Raw genomic sequence first — 9,898 nt, forward strand, 5'->3', positions numbered from 1 at the left:
TGAATGGGACTGAAACAAATATGTCGTGCGTGAGAAATAATATCGGTTCGTTAAGGTGCGTGAATAAAATTTCTGCAAAATCACGCTCACGAAAAAATGTCGTGAGTCACGTGAATTGTCGTGATTCGTGCGTGAGTCTTTAAAAGTAGTTCGTGCGTTAGTACTGGCTTTCATTTCGTGAATGTGCGTGAGTGGCTACCACACGTATCGTACGTGAGCGTGCGTATATAAACATTTTGCGTCGTGAATGTGAGTGAAATTTCACTCCCTCGCACACCTCTAGTTGATAGGGATTTCAACCTTGCCCCTTTTTTTTGATTTTTTGTTTGTTTTTTTTTTTAAGTATAGTGATAAAATTTAACTTCCGCGATTTACTTGAAATTTACAAAGGAAGTGGGGGAGGGTTGTGAAATTAATATGGGGTACCTGTTTTTATACCCTCCATCATAGGATGGGGGTATATTAACTTTGTCATTCCGTTTGTAACACATCGAAATATTGCTCTAAGACCCCATAAAGTATATATATTCTGGGTCGTGGTGAAATTCTGAGTCGATCTAAGCATGTCCGTCCGTCCGTCCGTCCGTCCGTCCGTCCGTCCGTCCGTCCGTCCGTCCGTCCGTCCGTCCGTCTGTTGAAATCACGCTAACTTCCGAACGAAACAAGCTATCGACTTGAAACTTGGCACAAGTAGTTGTTATCGATGTAGGTCGGATGGTATTGAAAATGGGCCATATCGGTCCACTTTTACGTATAGCCCCCATATAAAGGGACCCTCAGATTTGGCTTGTGGAGCCTCTAAAAGAAGCATATTTCATCCGATCCGGCTGAAATTTGGTATATGGTGTTGGTATATGGTCTCTAACAACCATGCAAAAATTGGTCCACATCGGTTCATAATTATATATAGCCCCCATATAAACCGATCCCCAGATTTGGCTTGTGGAGCCTCTAACAGAAGCCTGTTTCATCCGATCCGGCTGAAATTTGGTATATGGTGTTGGTATATGGTCTCTAAAAACCATGCAAAAATTGGTTCACATCGGTCCATAATTATATATAGCCCCCATATAAACCGATCCCCAGATTTGGCTTGCGGAGCCTCAAAGAGAAGCAAATTTCATCCGATCCGGCTGAAATTTGGTACATGATGTTGGTATATGGTCTCTAATAACCATGCAAAAATTGGTTCCCATCGGTCCATAATTATATATAGCCCCCATATAAACCGATCCCCAGATTTGGCTAGTGGAGCCTCTAAGAGAAGCATATTTCATCCGATCCGGCTGAAATTTGGTACATCGTGTTAGTATATGGTCTCTAACAATCATGCAAAAATTGGTCCACATTGGTCCATAATTATATATAGCCCCCATATAAACCGATCCCCAGATTTTGGCTTGCGGATCCTCAAAGAGAAGCAAATTTCATCCGATCCGGCTGAAATTTGGTACATGATGTTGGTATATGGTTTCTAACAACCGTGCAAAAATTGGTCCACATCGGTCCATAATTATATATAGCGCCCATATAAACCGATCCCCAGATTTGGGTTGCGGAGCCTCAAAGAGAAGCAAATTTTATCCGATCCGCCTGAAATTTGGTACATGATATTGGTATATGGTCTCTAACAACCGTGCAAAAAATGGTCCACATCGGTTCATAATTATATATAGCCCCATATAAACCGATCCCCAGATTTGGCTTTCGAAGTCTCCAAGAGAAGCAAATTACATCCAATCCGGTTGTAATTTGGAACATGGTCCTGATCGGTCCATAAATATATATAGCCCCCATACAAAATGTTCTCCAGATTTGACCTCCGGAGCCTCTTGGAGGAGCAAAATTCATCCGATTCGGTTCAAAGTAGGAACGTGGTGTTAGTATATGGTCGCTAACAACCATACCAAAATTGGTCCAATCACACAAAACTTGGTCCATATCGGTTCATAATCATGGTTGCCACTAGAGCCAAAAATAATCTACCAAATCTTATTTCTATAGAAAATGTTGTCAAAATTTTATTTCTAGAGAAAATTTTGTTAAAATTTTATTCGTTTCATAATAAAATTTTCATCATTGTCAAAATTTTATTTCTATAGAAAATTTTGTCAAAATTTTATTGCTATAGAAAATTTTGTTCAAATTTTATTCGGTTCATAATCATAGTTACCACTCAAGCCAAAAATAATCTACCAAGATTTTATTTCTATAGAAAATTTTGTCAAAAGTTTATTTCTATAGAAAATTTGGTTAAAATTTTATTTCTGTAGAAATTTTTGTCAAAATTTTCTTTCTATAGAAAATGTTGTCAAAATTTTTATTTCTATAGAAAATTTTGTGAAAATTTTATTTCCATAGAAAATTTTTTAATATTTTCTTTCTGTAGAAAATTTTGTCAAAATTTTATGTCTACTTTGCCAAACTGAATTATATACGTATTGGATCGATCTTTTTTGATTTAATATATACCACGTATGGACATACAATTTAGAAGATGGTGTTAGGAGGTTTTAAGATACCTTGCCATCGGCAAGCGTTACCGCAACTTAAGTAATTCGATTATGGATGGCAGTGTTTAGAAGAAGTTTCTACGCAATCCATGATGGAGGGTACATAAGCTTCGGCCTGGCCGAACTTACGGCCGTATATACTTGTTTTATATTTGGAAGTTGAGAGGGATCTTACCCCCGCCCGACATTTTGAAACTTAATGAAAATATTCTAGATGTTCTTGAAATCTTCAGGGAAGGTTAAGTGTGGTCTCTACAAAAAAAAGCCTAATTGATGATTGAGTTCCCATATTTTCATGAAGTTTTCAGGAAAGTTTGAAATGGTCTCCAGACAAAAATCCCTACTTTATTTTCAATAAGGGAAAGGGGATGTCTCCTTTTTAAAAGAATAAATATCTAAAATTCTCCGATTTACTTGGAACGTAGGAGAAGGTTATTAAATTGATTCAGTGTTCATGATTTTTCCATATCTGGTCGATATATGGAATAGCGAAAAATCTTCTATTTACTTTTAAGGGAGCGCAAAAGATGTTGTGAAATATATGATGTAGGTCGGTCCATGTTTTGGTATAGCCATCATATAGCCCGATCTCACGATTTTACTTGTTATACCCTCCACCAAAGGATGGGGGTATATTAACTTTGTCATTCCGTTTGTAAGACATCGAAATATTGCTCTAAGACCCCATAAAGTATATATATATATATATATATATTGGGTCGTGGTAAAATTCTGAGTCGATCTAAGCATGTCCGTACGTCCGTCCGTCCGTCTGTTGAAATCACGCTAACTTCCGAACGAAATAAGCTATCGACTTGAAACTTGGTACAAGTAGTTGTTATTGATGTAGGTCGGATGGTATTGCAAATGGGCCATATCGGACCACTTTTACGTATAGCCCCCATATAAACCGATCCCCAGATTTGACCTCCGGAGCCTCTTGAAGGAGAAAAATTCATTCGATCCGGTTGAAATTTGGGACGTGGTGTTAGTATATGGTCTCTAATAACCATGCAAAAATTGGTCCATATCGGTCCATAATTATATACAGCCCCCATATAAACCGATCCCCAGGTTTGGTTTGCGGATCCTCTAAGAGAAGCAAATTTCATCCGATCCGGTTGAAATTTGGTACGTGGTGTAAGTATATGGTTCTAACAACCATGCAAAAATTGGTCCATATCGGTTCATACTTATATATAGCCCCCATATAAACCGATCCCCAGATTTGGTTTGCGGATCCTCTAGAGAGAAGCAAATTTCATCCGATTCGGTTGAAATTTGGTACATTGCGCTAGTATAGGGCCGCTAACAGCCATGCAGAAATTGGTCCATATCGGTCTATAGTTATATATAGCCGATGGCCAATCATACAAAAAATTGGTCCAAATCGCCAAAAAAAAAAATCTACCAAAATTTTATTTCTATATGAAATTTTTTCAAAATTTTATTTCTATAGAAAATTTTGTCATAATTTTATTTCTATAGAAAATTTTATTAAAATTTTATTTCTATAGAACATTTTATAAAAATTTTATTTCTATAGGAAATTTTGTCAAAACTTTATTTCTATAGAAAATTTTGTCAAACTGAATTATATACGTATTTAATCGGCCTTTTTTTTTTTTGTTAAAATATACCCCGCATGGACTAACTTACAATTTAGAAGCCGATGTTAGGAAGTCTTAAGATACCTTGTTATCGGCAAGTGATACCGCAACCCAAGTAATTCGATTGTGGATGAGTCTTTAGTAGAAGTTTCTACGCAATCCATGGTGGAGGTGAAACAATAAGATTCGGCCTGGCCGAACTTACGGCCGTATATACTATTTGTGGTCCCAAAATACCTCTAGATTTTCAATTTCAGGCAAAAGTAAATACAGTTTCTAGAAGCCCAAGAAGTAAAATCGGGAGATCGGTTTATATGGGGACTATATCGAAACATGGACCGATAGGCACCATTTTCGGCACATCTTTTTATGGTCCTAGAATACCTCTAGATTTCAAATTTCAGGAAAATAGGAAAGTAAATACAGTTTCTAGAAGCCCAAGAAGTAAAATCGGGAGATCGGTCTATATGGGGGCTGTACCAAAAGATGAACCGAAACGCTCCATTTTTGCCACACCTATTTGTGGTCCTAGAATAACTTTAGATTTCAAATTTCAGGCAAATCGGATAGAAAATACAGTTTCTAGAAGCCCAAAAAGTAAAATCGAAAGATTGGTCTGTATGGGGGCTATACCAAAACATGGACCGATAGGCACCATTTTCGGCACACCTTTTTGTGGTCCTAAAATATTTGTAGATTTCACGCAAATTGGTTAAAAACTACGGTTTATATAAGCCCAAGACCCCAAATCGGGAGGTTGGTTTATATGGGGACTATATGAAAACTTGGACCGATATAACCCATCTTCGAACTTGACCTGCCTGCAAACCAAACACGAATCTGTGCCAAATTTCAGGACGATGGCGCCATTATTGAAGGCTGTAGCGTGATTACAATAGACTGACAGACGGACATGCTTATATCGTCTTAGAATTTCTCCCTAATCAAGAATATATATATATATATATATATATATATATATATATATATATATATATATATATATATATATATATATATATATATATATATATATATATATATATATATATATATATATATATATATATATATATATATATATATATATATATATATATATATATATATATATATATATATATATATATATATATATATATATATATATATATATATATATATATATATATATATATATATATATATATATATATATATATATATATATATATATATATATATATATACAGAAAAAAAAGTGTCTTGTAAATTTAAGGACCATTTTGACTTCCACATAGTTCAACAAATTTATTGTAATATAGTTCATTTTTCGTAACCACTACAAAAATTAACTTAGCTAAAGCAAAACTTATAAAAATTCAGTAAATGTTTTTTAGTTCACTAACTACGAAATGGGAAGGATTTTTCCTTAAATAAATTTCCAACACAGTAGTTAATGCATCGTTGATTCTATTATAAAAATACATGGGCAATATAAAAATCTTACTACGAAATGTGGACAATTTACTAAGACAAAATTTTGTATGGAAAAAATTTTTTGTAGTAAAAATTAACTTAACGACATTACCGATTCGTACGATGACTACCTACAGATTATTTCCCTTTTTATTATATGTTGGAGTGTTTTTACTCACATTGAAAATTTTAGTTAAAATAGAATAAAAATTAGTTAATATAATCCTTGACAGGTGTATATAATTTTTATAGATTCCTCATAAATTTGGTATATATTTTACCTTTACTTATAGATAGAATTCCTACTAATCAATAAACGTGCTACTGGAAAATGTGAGTGCATCATGCGAGGGAGTTTTGTGTATATCTCGTATGATTGTTTGTGTTTGTTATTGCGTCATTTATGCTGTTGTTGGTTGTTTTGATTCTAGAGACAATGAAATGTTCCTTGTGTGTTGTTGGTATCTTTTGTGGTGAGAGTTGTTTTTTTGCAATAGCAAGATCAGAAAGGGAACCAGTGCTGCCGCTACTACTTCAATCGAAGTATTTTGCTTCATTTACACAAAATTTACTTCGTCACTCCTTCTTCCAAAAATCTGCTTCACTTTTTGTTCTGCTTCAAATTTTTAAATAATTGTTTGTCCTATTCCTTTAATTACGATGAACATAGTGGTTTTAATCATTGAATTATTAACCGATGAGGACCAATTTTTGCATAGTTTTTAGATACCATATACTTACACCATGTACCAAATTTCAGCCGGATCGGATTTGGGGGCCAAATTTGGGGGTCGTTTATATGGGGGCTATACGTAAAAGTGGACCGATATGGCCCATTTTCAATACCATCCGACCTAGGTTAGGTTATGTGGCAGCCCGATTTATCAAGCTCACTTAGACTATTCAGTCCATTGTGATACCACAGTGGTGAACTTCTCTCTTATCACTGAGTGCTGCCCGATTCCATGTTAAGCTCAATGACAAGGGACCTCCTTTTTATAGCCGAGTCCGAACGGCGTTCCACATTCCAGTGAAACCACTTAGAGAAGCTTTGAAACCCTCAGAAATGTCACCAGCATTACTGAGGTGGGATAATCCACCGCTGAAAAACTTGTTGGTGTTCGGTCGTAGCAGGAATCGAACCCACGACCTTGTGTATGCAAGGCGGGCATGCTAACCATTGCACCATGGTGGCTCCCATCCGACCTACTTCAATAACAACTACTTGTGCCAAGTTTCAAGTCGATAGCTTCTTTCGTTCGGAAGTTAGCGTGATTTCAACAGACGGACGGACGGACATGCTCAAATCGACTCAGAATTTCACCACTACCCAGAATATATATACTTTATGGGGTCTTAGAGCAATATTTCGATGTGTTACAAACGGAATGACAAAGTTAATATACCCCCATCCTATGGTGGAGGGTTTAATAAAATGAATTCTATTGTTTTGTTTTCAAAAATGTATGCTACTTCAATTTTATTCAATCTACTCCACTTTTTTCCAAAATCTACTTCACTCAATTTTTCACTAGCGGCAGCACTGAAGGGAACGTGTGTGTGTGTGTGTGTGTGTGGAGTTGTTTTTCTTTACGGCAGGTATGTATCCCTTATGACTATTTGTGTCTTTCAGTTTTATTGTTGCATTCAGTTATGTTGATGCATTTATGAAGTGCACACGTGGATTTAATTTTGCAAAATTGTACGTGCGGTATTGGTGTTTAGTAATGAAAATACATTTATTTCGAAACATTTTAGAAACTGAGAAGTGAATGATGTGATGTTAGAGGAATCAAAAACGCTATTTATTGATAAAAAACAAATAACAGATTAAGGAACTGTATATTTCTGTTAATATGTTAGTTTAAAATTAGTGCGGATTTTAAATTGATTTACATAAAAAATATACAACGTGAGTGGTAATAGGATGATTTATATTTATTCTACATCTGGATCACAGGTTGAGAAGCAACCATATTTTTGAATCTATATTTTTTATGTTACAGCAATTCCTACAGGTGAGTACTAAGTTCGAGTTTAGCCGCTAAAATTAAAAATAAATCACTAAGCAAAGTATAAAATTATACGTCTTCGATACAAATTTAAATATAACTTGATGGAGAATAGCCCAAATCAAGTTTTTTATAAAGATTATTTTTTATAATGGATTATTAAAGAAAACTTATCATGGAAATTGCAATTTTAGCCGCTAAACTCGAACTTAATATCCACCTTAAATACTAAATGCTATACTGACAAGTGGAAATTGTGTCTAATTTTATAATATTTTTTATTTCAATTATATTCTGAGAATAATTTCAATAACGTCCCATTTGTCCATGGATATGATTCCAATAATGTACCTACTGGATGGATTTTTCAATGTGGTAAGTTTTTCTGTAAACGGTATTTTGTCCGTTTTTAATAAAACCAAAATTTCAATTTATTAAAAATTATTTTTTTCACTTGCAGGTAGACAGGTCTCGTAATGGTAATTTTTTTAATATTCTTACTGTTTAATACTAATTAAGCTGATATCCTTATTGGCTCTAGGAAATACTCTTGAAAACCGTAAGTTAAAGATCAATATGAACGATAGAATTAATTAATTAATAATATTTTTCTTATATTTTGTATAACTTCAGATGCCTCTAAGCCAAATCCGCCCAACAAAAGTTAGCAAAAATCGATGAAATTGGACAATTCAATTGAATATAGCAACTTATGCCACATATATCTTTCATATGGATAGAAAACATGGAAATTTAAATTAATTAGTTTAGTCCTAATAACATAGAATATTACTCTTTTGAAGAAGCAATTACTAACTACCGACAAGTAAATGCGTTCAACGTACTAATAAAAATATTTCCTTTATTGTATATCATAAGCCATAGTTTTGTGTAATATAATAATGTTACGAATTTGATAATTATAGATATAAGTTTATTTAAATTAGTTTCCGTTAATTTAAAATTTAAAATTGTAACGATAAAATTTCGCTATCACTTGTTGGAATCATCCATTCATTTTCTAGTATTTTCCTGAATTTCTTTTATGTTCTTTTGTTTGCTTACCGAAATGTTAGTTCTTACTCTCTCATAGAATAACAACCCCTTTGCTTTGTTATTTTGCTTTCTCATTTCATCTCATTGTCTATTGTCATTGTTGTTGTAGTAATGCGAGCATATATCTATGTGAGTGTGTATGTGTTTGGCAGCCACCAGACGAATTACTTAATGGTCGTAGATCCTTCTAGCATTGTCTAAGAATGTTCTGGCGTTGCCAGAATATTGTAGTGCTACCAGAATGTTCTCGTATTGCCACACCGTCATATATAAAAGCGCTCGCATGCTGCTAACGAGTCAGTCTTAATTAAAGCGTCAAACGAATAACTTCAGTGTGAACGAATTGTAAAGTGTGAAGTCATAGTAAATAAATTGTAGATTGTCGTTATTTAAAAGAACTGTGTTTTAATTGTCGGGTAATTAAAAACGCCTAAATATAAAAACGTAACAATTGGTGTCGGAAGTGAAATAACGAAAAAAAATCTACAATGAAGTTTAATGAGCTTCGTGTGGAAGACTTAAAAAAGGAATTGAGCAAACTGGAGCTGCCGACAACAGGCAATAAGGCCCAGCTTCAAAAGCGTCTACTGGAAGAGTTTGAACGGCGTAATATGGACATTGCGACGCATGAGTTTGATTATAAGGAAGACATTGATGAATCAATACTCGTCAATACAAGCAGTGTAGAAACTCCATCTGTGGCTTCGAGTGTTGTGGATTACACATCAATGCTCAATGTTTTGAGCAAAATGATGGAAGCAAATTCTAGAAAAATGGAAGAAAAATTCGACGAAAATTCTAGAATGGTCAACGAAAAATTACAACAAATTTCTGAAGGCATGGAGAAACGTGTGGACCATATAGAAAATCAAATTGTGGAATTGGATAAGAAAGTTCTTTCCGTGGATGAGAAAATTATGGTTCATGATGAGAAGTTTCTGCACATCGAGAAAAAAATGTCAGAGCTGGAAATTAAAGGTGGTCCAGTGCGCGTCATCGAGGGCTCAAAAATCAAAACTCCTGTTTTCGATGGCTCAACGTCATTTGATGTCTTCAAATTCCAATTCGAAATGGTTGCTTGTAGAAATTTGTGGAATGACGATGATAAAGCAATTGAACTTCTATTGGCATTAAAGGGCAATGCTGCTGATGTGATACAAAGCATTCCCGCTGCTTCTAGAAATAACTATAATGAAGTAATAGCGGCACTTCAACGTAAGTACGGCGGAGAACATAAGCAAGACATCTT

This window comes from Haematobia irritans, chromosome 5 (assembly GCF_050003625.1).
Source record: "Haematobia irritans isolate KBUSLIRL chromosome 5, ASM5000362v1, whole genome shotgun sequence".
Lineage (NCBI taxonomy): Eukaryota > Metazoa > Arthropoda > Insecta > Diptera > Muscidae > Haematobia > Haematobia irritans.